A 14,030-nucleotide genomic window follows, 5' to 3' on the forward strand; every position below is an offset into this window, starting at 1 on the left:
GCCAAAGAGTTTCCTGTACTAATACTCCAAATCTCAGATTAAATACAATCCCATTGGAACATTAGAGCAGACAACAAAGGCTCCATGCTTTAACGAATGCAGCGTTTCTCTATTATCTTCTGTCTGTGTGGCAATGGCACGGGGATATTGACAGATAGACTGTGATTACGAGGATTAAGAAGGCGCGACTCTCTGGACAGAAATCAATGTGACTGTTACTCAAATTGTCCTCCGAAGCAGAGCAGCGGTATCCGACTAACCCGCTGGTTACGCGGGATATCGGTGAAGAGGCAATATCCCGAGCAGAAGCAGTTGGATACAATTTCAGGCGGTGTAGAGGGGTAACAACAACAGATTACCCCCCAATCCTAGTGGCTTGATTGCGCTCATAGTAGGCTGCGCAGATCTGGCACGGGGCGGGTTATGTGTCACTCACTTCACGCCTCCCTGAATAGATCGAATCGAAGGGCTGAGGACGCGCGTGTTCAAGCAGAAGGAGAAACCAGCATCACAACACCGTTATACTCATAGCTCCGAACCAACCACAGACCGAATGTGGAAGGGAAGAACTTGACGCCAAGAACCATAAATGAACCACGGATTATCATTTCAATTTTAATCCGAAATAGAGTGTACTGAATCGCCGGCAAATAGACAGATTTGGGTGAAAGGTGTATGGACGTGGTGCTAAAGAGGAATTGACGGGAAAACCCGCGGTCAGCACACCAATTTGTTGGAGGGGAGAATATAGGACTGCCTACAGAGCAGAAGCGGACTGGAGAGAGAGAGAGAGAGAGGGAGGACGGAGTGCAGTGAAGTGAGTAGATTGTGGTTTCTCCCGTTGCTCCACGTAGAGCTGTCATGTTCGCTGGCTGTTCAAAGAGGGATTAAAATGACGCATGTTATGCAGAGCTCCAAACTGTCATACACGTTGATGCAGTCAGTCACGAGATGTGCAGCAGGGGGAGCTGAGCCTCGACCCGGGCAGTGAACAGTGTAAAGGTGCGCAGCAGTGACAGGGAATCCGTCTGGATTTAACGCACGATATTTTGTGAACAGTGGGGATATTAAAGTTGCATTCGTGTCTTTTATTTATTTAGATTATTCCTAATTTATTCATCACAAAAGGGGGTTCGTTGGGGAAACGCACCATTGAACAAAGGATTTAGGAGAAACGACAACTGTAACCCAATTCTGCCATTCTGAGTGCGTCTTCCTTCTGGCGTGTCAAATCGGGACAGTTACCAGAAGATAAAAAGTACGGTTGAATACAGAGTGTTCTCTGTCTGGTTCCTAACCCGGGAGAGGGTTGAACACAGAGTTTTATCTCTCCTAACCCAGGACCTCGAGGGTTGAATAATTCGGTCGGGGGCGCAGAGCTGATCCACAGCCGTGGGAATGTGGGTGGAAAGTGTAAACGCAAACGAAGCAGGAGGGCTTCAACTCTAAAATGTGACTTTTTCCCAATACATCCCCGCTATACAAGTGACACGTGCATTCTGCAATCGTTTCCATCGGATTTGGTTACGTCGCACAAGGTACGTTCCCTCGATTTACCCTCGAGTATCGATCGATATAAACGAGAGAGGGAGGGGAGTGATTCAAGAGAGAGATTCGATTGGTATACGTGCATGGTTTTCTGTGAACGTGATATAATCATAGTCAATGGCCAATTGGTAGTTTTAGCACGACACTATTGTTAGAGGTTAAACTGGACACTGGCTATTGTAGGGTTCGTCATTCACAGGGGTGGAAGTTGCCCCCTTGACAGTCTTGTGTGAGTGCTGGTCATGTGGCTGCACCAGATGCGGGGTTCTAATGTGTAAACTTGCCAGGTGGTCTGGTATTTGTCTTTGGGCACGTTGTTGGGAAAGCTCTATCATTGAGAAGAGTGCAATTGCTGCCGCAATTCGGGGCGTTCCTGCATGTGGGCATTCCTGCTTCTGCAGGAACTCCTCATTATACTTATATTGGTCCATTTTTTAAACTAGGAGATTCCAGTACAGTAGGTGGCAGTAATGCGCAATAACGTTGGATGCCAACCGCCAATAAACCCAACAGAAGAAGGGGTCGGGGCGACAATGGTAGCTAGCTGTACACCGGTAGACAGTTTCCTTCACCCACATTTCATGCAGGAACCAATGGGATGCTCAGGGCCATGCCTTAGTGAGTGGCCTTGACCTCAAGGGTAATTGATGAAAAGGACCACCTGCCACTTGACCAAGCATAACATCAATAACAACATCTAAGCTTGAGTGAGGGTAAACGGCAATACTGTTTACATCAGAATCATATGTCAACCCAGTGATTGTACATGAATGATGCCTCTGCTGTGCTCTGCCATTGATGTCATAGCTCACAGTGCATAATATGAGCAGCATGGTCTCCATGGTGGTTGACACCATTTGGGGATTTCATGTAAATGCACATTTCCAATCATATCCATGGATGTTCTATGTTTCCCCTATATGCTGCAAATCTTGCAGCCACTGAAAAAAACCCCACCAGAGTAAAAACATCAGATCATCTGAGAAACCTCAGCTGCTGAACAAAATCTTAGGGGAAACACTGATGTTCTCTCATCCTCAAACACCCTCCCTTCTCTATTTTTGGAAACATTCAAGGTGAGATTATATTCTTTATTTAGGAATTGAGATCACCCCCGCCAACCTAACAATGGGTGGGCCCGGGTCCCCCCACTAACAATCCTTTCTGGAAACCCCTCCGGACCCTCCCATGTGGTCAGTATTGTTTAAGGGAGGGGGGGGGGGTTTACTGATTCTGTAAAAATAACATTCCCTAAATAGGTATCTGCCTAAAACAGGGACTTGGTCAGTGAAAGAGTTAAAGGCAAGGCCAGCAACACTTAGGACCAGATTATTTTTGGCCTCTAGCGAGCACCCTGACCTAACCAGAGCTACGATTCTACTATACTGGGTAAGTGACCACTGCTGACCGCTCATACATCAATGATGATGCACTTATTACTAGGTTATAACAACTGAATCAATGTAACTTTGCTCTGGAACATGGGAGAGGATCTCTTCCAGCATACATGTACAGGACATGACCTTCTTTGACTTGACCATTGTTGTGTCATTGGCAGTGAGGGAAGGGTGTCAGACAAGAGAGTTATTTGGTCTACCTACCCGTACTTGGTCTCTGGTGCTGTGGTGTAGTCATGTTGATGATTGTATGTAGGGCTGGGCGATATGGCCTAAAATCACATCTCTATTTATTTATTTATTTTAACTTATGGGCAGTTCACAATATATTAGATTTTTTTAAATCATATATATAACAAACAAAAAAACGATATATACATTTGCTTTGTTGTACAATTAAAGGTCAAACACACTGCATTTCAAACAGTCTGCAATAATCTAATGAATTCAGGTAATGAAGTTATACGTATACTAAATATAAGCCTCCACAACCATAAGACACACTAATCATTTAATTATTGAACCTGCTTTTATTTTAACCTGCTTTTTTGCAATAATCACTGATTTGACTTTCAAGTCTGTCTATGAAAGTGCCCTTTTTGTTACAAATGTAACCAGAACCAGAACCACGCAGAATGCCCCTTCACTAATAATGAACAACTTCTAATCAGATTGTATTGGTCACATACACATGGTTAGCAGATGTTAATGCGAGTGTAGCGAAATGCTTGTAGGGAACTTCTTGTAGCAGCATTCTGGAACATTAACACAGGTCTCAGAAACAATCTCTCACACACAAGCCCACGTGTTGGTGAGTAGCCAGTTAATATTTATATTTCAACTTGAGCCAACGTGGATCTATTTTCTAGCTAACAAGGTAGAACAGTGTAATTGTTATGAACACACCCTTCTGTCCATCTCCAACTGTTTGAGCAGCATGTTAGCCAGTCCACTTCGTTCAAATGTTGGAATCAAGTGGCCTACCTTATGTCTCAGAATGAGAGCGATTTGCCAATTCCTTATATAATTATGTTTGATGCTTATTGCACATTTATAAAACACAGAATAGACAGCTAGTACAACAGTCTTTGGCTAAAATGCAGCTAGCGGTATGTGGCACCACGCGTGACAAACTGAGCATGAATTTTCCAGAATCAATGTTCATTGCATTGTATATTAGTAGGCTTTGTTATCTGTTTTAACAAAGCTGTTGTATCTGTGGACTTATATATTGTATATAGTATTTTCTGCTGTGGTTTTTATATAAGCCCTTGGGCTTCCAAACACACCTGCAAACCGAAATCTGTATTGTTGTTTATCACTTGTTTTCTTTGTGCAAATAAATTCAACTAAACTTAAAAATGTAACTTCAAATTGATGCTCCTGTTTTGGTAGTGTCTGCTCTGCGCACAATCTGAGGAGTTGAGACATGAAAAGGGTATGGTTAGAAAGGTTAACTCCTCTATTCCAGTAAAATAATGTCTCAATGTCTCATTCTGTTGGACCAGACCTGAAATGTAAATAGCTGGTTGAAACCGCTTGTCAGAGGAAGAAGTGATCTCTCATCTTTGTAGTTGTGAGTGGCAGGGGCTCTGTGTGTGGGGGAGGGAGGGGCTCTGTGTGTGGGGGAGGGAGGGGCTCTGTGTGTGGGGGAGGGGCTTGGTGTGTGATGGGAGGGGCTCTGTGTGTGGGGGAGGGAGGGGCTCTGTGTGTGGGGGAGGGAGGGGCTCTGTGTGTGGGGGAGGGAGGGGCTCTGTGTGTGGGTGAGGGAGGGGCTCTGAGTGTGGGTGAGGGAGGGGCTCTGAGTGTGGGGGAGAGGCTCTGTGTGTGGGGGAGAGGCTCTGTGTGTGGGGGAGGGAGGGGCTCTGAGTGTGGGGGAGGGAGGGGCTCTGTGTGTGGGGGAGGGAGGGGCTCTGTGTGTGGGGGAGGGAGGGGCTCTGTGTGTGGGGGAGGGAGGGGCTCTGAGTGTGGGTGAGGGAGGGGCTCTGAGTGTGGGTGAGGGAGGGGCTCTGTGTGTGGGGGAGAGGCTCTGTGTGTGGGGGAGGGAGGGGCTCTGAGTGTAGGGGAGGGAGGGGCTCTGTGTGTGGGTGAGGGAGGGGCTCTGTGTGTGGGTGAGGGAGTGGCTCTGAGTGTTGGTGAGAGAGGGGCTCTGAGTGTGGGGGAGAGGCTCTGTGTGTGGGGGAGGGAGGGGCTCTGAGTGTGGGGGAGGGGCTCTGTGTGTGTGGGGGAGGGGCTCTGAGTGTGGGGGATGGAGGGGCTCTGAGTGTGGGGGAGGCAGGGGCTCTGTGTGTGGGGAGGGAGGGGCTCTGAGTGTGGGGGAGGGAGGGGCTCTGAGTGTGGGGGAGGGAGGGGCTCTGTGTGTGGGGGAGGGAGGGGCTCTGTGTGTGGGGGAGGGAGGGGCTCTGAGTGTGGGGGAAGGGCTTTGTGTGTTGGGGAGGGGCTTGGTGTGTGATGAGAGGGGCTCTGTGTGTGGGGGAGGGGCTTGGCGTGTGGGGGAGGGGCTTGGCGTGTGTGTAAACGGTAAGGTGCACAGTCACAGCAAAAGGAGAGAAGGAGACGAGACCAAAAAGACAACATGAGAATAAGCGGACATAAATGCTCTGAAAAAAATGTAAACAGTAAAAACTAGATTCTTGCGATACAGGCATTTTAATTAACGTGCAAAAACAGAAATTAAAATGAATTTGATATATCGCCCATCCCTAATTGTATGTGGTTAGAAATGCCATGGGTGTCTCTGAGTGTGTTCTGTGTTCTAGAATGTACTTAATGAAACAGATCAGGGACGGTTTAAATTCCATTCAAAATGTCTTCTTTGTTTATCCTACAAGGGGCGATTACACTCTTAGAAAAAAAGGTGCTATCTAGAACCTAAAACACTTCTGCGGCAGTCCCCAATAATGATTCCAGATCATTTTGGGTTCCATGTTAAATCTTTTCCACAGAGGGTTCTACATGGAACCCAAAATAGTTCTACCTGGAACCAAAAAGGGTTCTCCTATGGGGACAGCTGAAGAACCTTTTTGGAACCCTTTTTTCTAAGAGTGTATGCTGGACATGACCTGCAAAGGAGAAGTAGACTACATACAAATATGCAATATTATTCTGAGGTCCTGTCTTTGGTGTCACACAGAGTGAGTTAGTCATCATTCAAACCTCGAACACCTGATGTTTTACCCTCTGGCCTTCTTCTCTCTCAACCATATGTACCTTATGCCAACCATGTGTATATCTGGTAGAGCTGTGTGAGACAGAGAAAGAGAGAGAGAACGTATGAGCATGTCATATCTTCATCAACGCCTGAGTTTCCTCTTGTGTGCACGTGTGTCTGTGCTCAGAGGCAACAGCTTGACTCATCACACAACAATCACACAACAATCCCTTCCACGCTACAGCTTCCTCCGCACATCCTGCTCTCCTCTGTTTCTCTCCTCTCATCTTCTCTCCATTCCACTCCCCAGCACAACCCACCCCACTAATTCTTCTTCTGATCATTATAATGTAACCCAGACATGCTCTCTGACTCTCTCTCTGATCATTATAATGTAACCCAGACATGCTCTCTGACTCTCTCTCTGATCATTATCACGTAACCCAGACATGCTCTCTGACTCTCTCTCTGATCATTATCATGTAACCCAGACATGCTCTCTGACTCTCTCTCTGATCATTATAATGTAACCCAGACATGCTCTCTGACTCTCTCTCTCTCTGATCATTATAATGTAACCCAGACATGCTCTCTGACTCTCTCTCTGATCATTATTATGTAACCCAGACATGCTCTCTGACTCTCTCTCTGATCATTATCACGTAACCCAGACATGCTCTCTGACTCTCTCTCTGATCATTATCATGTAACCCAGACATGCTCTCTGACTCTCTCTCTCTCTGATCATTATAATGTAACCCAGACATGCTCTCTGACTCTCTCTGATCATTATCATGTAACCCAGACATGCTCTCTGACTCTCTCTCTGATCATTATCATGTAACCCAGACATGCTCTCTGACTCTCTCTCTGATCATGATCATGTAACCCAGACATGCTCTCTGACTCTCTCTCTGATCATTATTATGTAACCCAGACATGCTCTCTGACTCTCTCTCTGATCATTATCATGTAACCCAGACATGCTCTCTGACTCTCTCTCTGATCATTATCATGTAACCCAGTCATGCTCTCTGACTCTCTCTAATCATAAAAAAGTTGACTTAATTGCCAAGTCAATTAGCATATGGTCACACTGTGAGACCCAGTCACATGTTAATGAGGACTAATTATCCAGGCCTGGGATGCCTGGAGAGGTCTGGGGACCATGGAGGGAGGCACAGAACTATCCCTGTCTGTCTGTCTGTCTGTCTGATCATCAGTGTGTTTGTCTGTCTGATCAGTCTCTCTGGCATAGTCTTTATTTATTTATCTCCATCTCTCTCTGTCTCTCTGGCATAGTCTTTATTTATTTATCTCCATCTCTCTCTGTCTCTCTGGCATAGTCTTCATTTATTTATCTCGTTCTTTCTCTCTCTCATTGCCACAACCCTCTCTCATTCTCTCTATTCCACCTGTCTCCTCTCTCTTCCTCAGTCTTTCTCTATCTTATTCTCTGTCACTCCCTCCATTTATCTGACACACAGCTGTGGAAGACCGATGACGTCAGTGAAGGAACATAGTGTTATTGTGAGATGGAGGAAAGAAAATAGGTCTTTAAAAATAACTAGAATGGAGTCCTGCCAACCACCCAGTCTAGAAAACAGGTCTTCAAAAATAACTAGTATGGAGTCCTGCCAACCACCCAGTCTAGAAAACAGGTCTTCAAAAATAACTAGAACGGAGTCCTGCCAACCAGCCAGTCTAGAAAACAGGTCTTCAAAAATAACTAGTATGGAGTCTTGCCAACCAGCCAGTCTAGAAAACAGGTCTTCAAAAATAACTAGAATGGAGTCCTGCCAACCAGCCAGTCTAGAAAACAGGTCTTCAAAAATAACTAGTATGGAGTCCTGCCAACCAGCCAGTCTAGAAAACAGGTCTTCAAAAATAACTAGTATGGAGTCCTGCCAACCAGCCAGTCTAGAAAACAGGTCTTCAAAAATAACTAGTATGGAGTCCTGCCAACCACCCAGTCTAGAAAACAGGTCTTCAAAAATAACTAGTATGGAGTCCTGCCAACCAGCCAGTCTAGAAAGCAGGTCTTCAAAAATAACTAGTATGGAGTCCTGCCAACCTGCCAGTCTAGAAAACAGGTCTTCAAAAATAACTAGTATGGAGTCCTGCCAACCTACCAGTCTTTAAAAAGAGCTAGTATGGAGTCCTGCCAACGTGCCAGTCTTTAAAAAGAGCTAGTATGGAGTCCTGCCAACCAGCCAGACTAGAAAACAGGTATAAAAATAACTAGTATGGAGTCCTGCCAACTTGCCAGTCTAGAAAACAGGTATAAAAAGAGCTAGTATGGAGTCCTGCCAACCTGCCAGTCTTTAAAAAGAGCTAGTATGGAGTCCTGCCAACGTGCCAGTCTTTAAAAAAAGCTACTATGGAGTCCTGACAACCTGCCAGTCTTTAAAAAGAGCTAGTATGAAGTCCTGCCAACTAGCCAGTCTAGAAAACAGGTATAAAAAGAGTTAGTATGGAGTCCTGCCAACCAGCCAGTCTAGAAAACAGGTATAAAAATAACTAGTATGGAGTCCTGCCAACCAGCCAGTCTAGAAAACAGGTCTTCAAAAATAACTAGAATGGAGTCCTGCCAACCAGCCAGTCTAGAAAACAGGTCTTCAAAAATAACTAGTATGGAGTCCTGCCAACCAGCCAGTCTAGAAAACAGGTCTTCAAAAATAACTAGTATGGAGTCCTGCCAACCAGCCAGTCTAGAAAACAGGTCTTCAAAAATAACTAGTATGGAGTCCTGCCAACCAGCCAGTCTAGAAAACAGGTCTTCAAAAATAACTAGTATGGAGTCCTGCCAACCAGCCAGTCTAGAAAGCAGGTATAAAAATAACTAGAATGGAGTCCTGCCAACCAGCCAGTATAGAAAACAGGTCTTCAAAAATAACTAGTATGGAGTCCTGCCAACCAGCCAGTCTAGAAAGCAGGTATAAAAATAACTAGAATGGAGTCCTGCCAACCAGCCAGTCTAGAAAACAGGTCTTCAAAAATAACTAGTATGGAGTCCTGCCAACCAGCCAGTCTAGAAAACAGGTCTTCAAAAATAACTAGTATGGAGTCCTGCCAACCAGCCAGTCTAGAAAACAGGTCTTCAAAAATAACTAGTATGGAGTCCTGCCAACCAGCCAGTCTAGAAAACAGGTCTTCAAAAATAACTAGTATGGAGTCCTGCCAACCAGCCAGTCTAGAAAGCAGGTATAAAAATAACTAGAATGGAGTCCTGCAACCAGCCAGTATAGAAAACAGGTCTTCAAAAATAACTAGTATGGAGTCCTGCCAACCAGCCAGTCTAGAAAACAGGTATAAAAATAACTAGTATGGAGTCCTGCCAACCTGCCAGTCTAGAAAACAGGTATAAAAATAACTAGTATGGAGTCCTGCCAACCTGCCAGTCTAGAAAACAGGTCTTTAAAAAGAGTTAGATGATGTAGTTTGGAGTCCTGCCAGTCTAGCATCTCTTCTGAAGACAGATTAAAGCCCCCCAAGGCCCCCATCCTTGCCTGACCTCTCCATCTCTTCTCTGACCCCTTCATTTGCCCTTGGGCTCTGGCTGCGTTGTGATTCTTCCACTTTTCCCCAAGTGTACACTCGTAAACTCCCCCTCATGGATTTAAAAGAAATAGACAGGTCAAGGAATATTGTTGAAACTTGGTCCAGCCATGCTTGCACAAGTCCAATGCCTTTAAATGCATTGAGAGAATCGTACCAAAAGAGTATTTTTAAGTGTCGTCCAATATGGCGATTAGTCACCAACTTTCATGGTCGATGCAATGCTAACAACAGTACCCTGTTCCTAATGAAGCACCTTCGTTACAGTACTGCTGCTGATCCCCAAAAATATTACAGAAAGGAATCAATTTACGTTAAGATGTCGTCCCCTACAAATGATGCAGCGTCCCTCCCCTTGGGACAATACATTTCAGTTAATTACTGTAGCTCCCGACCTTGGGCCAATCAGTGTCATTTAGTAAATGCTGTATCTCTATGGCAAGACACATCGTTCACCCAAGTTTAGTCCGAATCTGGTCTGTGCTGTCTGAGATATCGCATGTGACTAATGTACGAATGAACGGACAGAGAGAGATCCACAGTCCCCTCCCCGATTCTGTAGACGACATTACAGCATTGGTCGGGAGCGATAGTACTTCAAAAGGCTAATTAGTAATGAATTATTATGGCTACCTTACGACATGATGACTAATGTGGCATGGAACAGAACAGGCAGATGTGAGGCAAGCTTTGGTCCATCTCCCGGAAATGACCTGCTGACCCCAACAACATCTGTCTATCTCCACATCTGGAGCCCTGCACGGGCTAAGGTTAGGACACACACACATGCATGTGCACACACATATACACACACATATACAGAGCATTCGGAAAGTATTCAGACCCCTTGACTTTTTCCACATTTTGTTACGTTACGTTACGTCCATTCTAAAATGGATGAAATAAAAACATTTCCTCATCAATCTACACACAATAACCTATAATGACAAAGTGAAAACAGGTTTTTAGAAACACATATATACATATATATATATATACACACACATCTAAATGCATGCACATACTCACACCCCCCCTCCACAAACAAACACACAAAACCGATTATTTATCATCTCTATTCATATCAAATGAATGACAAAATTGCTAAAAGACTGAGGAGAGGAGAGTGAGTTGAGAGAGATCCTAGTCAGAAAATGTAATCATCTACCCAATTATGGTTATGGTAATTACACAGCATCTGGTAGTGCACTGTCTAGGGTAATTGTAGAGGACGATAATTGTAGAGGATTGCTCTGTAGGTTTCTGCTTTTGACTTGAGGTACTGAAGACGGTTCTTGCTGTCGTAGCCATGAGCAATTGCATTATTTATAGGCCTTATAAATGCAGTTGCAATGTGTTGGTATTAATTGTAGTGTAGTATATTGTAACATTGATGTGAAGTTGTATACTATGTATGTAAATGATGCATTGGTGTGTAAATGATGCGTAGAACCAGTGTGCAGTGAGAGCTATTGGGGAGTAAGATAGTAAGGCTGCGTTTATACAGGCAGACCAGTTTGTTTTGGGAGCTGACCAATCAAACCAGCTCTGAAAAAGACATGATGTGAAAAGATCTGATGTGATTGGTCAAAAAAAAACAATTAGTGGGAAAAAAATATCCAAATTGAGCTGTCTGAACTAAGCCTAAGTGTATACAGTGCATTTGGAAAGTATTCAGACCCCTTGACTTTTTCCACATTTTGCCTTATTGATTAATTGATTAAATAGTCCACCCCCCCTCATCAATCTACACACAATACCCCATAATTTTGTATTTAAAAAAAATAAAAAATAACTTTTCTCCCCAATTTCATTGTATCCAATACTATCTTGTCTCATCGCTACAACTCCCGTACGGGCTCGGGAGAGACGAAGGTTGAAAGTCATGCGTCCTCCGAAACTGCTTCTTAACACAGCGCACCTCCAACCCGGAAGCCAGCCGCACCAATGTGTCGGAGGGAACACCGTGCACCTTGGTTAGCCGGCCCGCCACAGGAGTCGCTGGTGCGGCGATGAGACAAGGATATCCCTACCGGCCAAACCCACCCTAACCCAGACGACGCTAGGCCAATTGTGCGTCGCCCCACGGACCTCCCGATCGCGGCCGGCTGCAACAGAGCCTGGGCGCGAACCCAGAGTCTCTGGTGGCACAGCTAGCGCTGCGATGCAGTGCTCTAGACCACTGCGCCACCCGGGAGACCACAATACCCCATAATGACAAAGCATTTTTTTTTGCAATTTTATAAAATTACAAAAAATTGAAATATCACATTTACATAAGTATTCAGACCCTATATTGAATCATCTTTGGCAGCGATTACAGCCTCAAGTCTTCTTGGTTATGACGCTACAAGCTTGGCACACCTGTATTTGGGGAGTTTCTCCCATTCTTCTCTGCAGATCCTCTCAAACGCGGTCAGGTTGGATGGGGAGCGTCGCTGCACAAATATTTACAGAGATGTCGATCGGGTTCAATTCCGGGCTCTGGCTGGGCCACTCAAGGACATTACGAGACTTGTCCAGAAGCCACATCTGCGTTGACTTGGCAGTATGCTTAGGGTTGTTGTCCTGTTGGAAGGTGAACCTTCGCCCCAGTCTGAGGTCCCGAACGCTCGGGATCTCTCTGTACTTTGCTCCGTTCATCTTTCCTTCGATCATGACTAGTCTCCCAGTCCCTTCCTCTGAAAAACATCCCCACAGCTTGATGCTGCCACCACCATGCTTCACCGTAGGGGTGGTGCCATGTTTAAATCTTGGTTTCATCAGATCAGAGAATCTAGTTTCTCATGGTTTGAGAGTCTTTAGGTGCCAAACTGGCTGTCATGTGCCTTTTACTGAGTAGTGGCTTCCGTCTGGCCACTCTACCATAAAGGCCTGATTGGTGGAGTGCTGCAGAGATGGTTCTTCTTCTGGAAGGTTCTCCCATCTCCACAGAGGAACTCTGGAGCTCTGTCAGAGTGACCATCAGGTTCCTTTTCACCTCCCTGACCAAGGCCCTTCTCCCCCTATTGCTCAGTTTGGCTGGGCGACCAGCTCTAGGAAGAGTCTTGGTGGTTCCAAACTTCTTCCATTTAAGAATGATGGAGGCCACTGTGTTCTTGGGGACCTTCAATGCTGTAGAATATTTTTGGTACGCTTCCCCAGATCTGTGCCTTGACACAATCCTGTCTCGGAGCTCTACGGACAATTCCTTCAACCTCATGTCTTGGTTTTTGCTCTGACATGCACAGTCAACTATGGGACCTTATGTAGACAGGTGTGTGCCTTTCCAAATCATGTCCAATCAATTGAATTTACCACAGGTGTACTCCAATCAAGTTGTAGAAACATCTCAAGGATGATCAATGGAAACAGGATGCACCTGAGCTCAATTTTGAGTCTCATAGCAAAGGGTCTGAATACTTATGTAAATGTTTTCGTTTGTCATTATGGGGTATTGTGTGTAGATTGATGAGGAAAAACATTGATTTTATCCATTTTAGAAAAAGGCTATAACATAACAAAATGTGGAAAAAGTCAAGGGCTCTGAATATTTTCTGAATGCACTGTGTGTGTTTTGACACTGTGCGTTATAAACTGACACACACTTATCTCTACATACATACACTAAACATTTAGGGTAACAAATATTCAGTGTGCAGAGGTAAAGAGAATGAGATGCATTGTGGGAACAGTAGTCATTGTTATTCACACATAACAACACTGTGTACCACAGATCCCTCAGCTGCAGCTCTTGCCTCCATATCTGTAACTGTGAGGAGGATTAGGATGCCTAAGCAGGCAGACAGTGCAGGCAGTGCAGCAGAACTGGTAATAGCTGGATTCTGGATCCCTCCTTCCCCATTACATAAGAGAGAGGGAGAGATAGAGGAGTAGAAGAAAATCAAACAGAGCGTGAGGAGATGGTGAGAAAGAGGGAGAGAAGGAGGTAGAGAGCGCATGGGGAGCATAAGAGGGGAAGGAAAGAGGGAGGATGGTAGAGAGAGATGTGGGTTAAGGCAGGGGTTTTGCTGTACCATATGATCGGGTGTTGGGTGAAAGACGGAGACAGGGAAGGAGAGAGCTGAGAAAGGGAAGAGGGAAGTAGTGCGAGTGAATAAAGAAAGAGAGGGATGTAGGGTAAGGAAGGGGATTTGCAGTACCGTGTGGTTGGGTGTTGAGAGGGAGGAAGGAAGAGAGAGAGAGTGCCAGGGAGGGGGTAAGGCACATGGTTCACATCCTATCTTCAAATGTGGCAGAGAGATGAGAATGCTGTTCTCTTTACAGCAGGGGAGGGGGAGCAGATTCAACATAAATAGAAGATTTCAACTGAGGGGAGGACAGAAATGGCTACAGAGGGATAAGAGGGGGCAAAGGGAGCGAAAGACAAGACGGAT

General features: G+C 45.2%; 1 protein-coding gene across 4 annotated transcripts in view; it reads left to right on the forward strand.

Annotated features, from left to right (window-relative positions):
* Positions 1-212: 212 nt before the first annotated feature.
* The window catches only part of LOC110485252 (G-protein coupled receptor family C group 5 member B-like), a 33,315-nt gene continuing 19,497 nt past the window's right edge, over positions 213-14,030 (forward strand). The window contains exon 1 of one of the 4 annotated variants that reach the window (XM_036939048.1): positions 213-1,538. The gene's annotated coding sequence lies outside the window, so the exon portion shown is untranslated. Of the gene's footprint in view, positions 1,539-2,843; positions 2,938-14,030 lie in introns of those variants that run through there. The other 3 variants (XM_036939049.1, XM_036939054.1, XM_036939052.1) reach the window with 3 other exon arrangements.

This window comes from Oncorhynchus mykiss, chromosome 12 (genome assembly GCF_013265735.2).
Source record: "Oncorhynchus mykiss isolate Arlee chromosome 12, USDA_OmykA_1.1, whole genome shotgun sequence".
Lineage (NCBI taxonomy): Eukaryota > Metazoa > Chordata > Actinopteri > Salmoniformes > Salmonidae > Oncorhynchus > Oncorhynchus mykiss.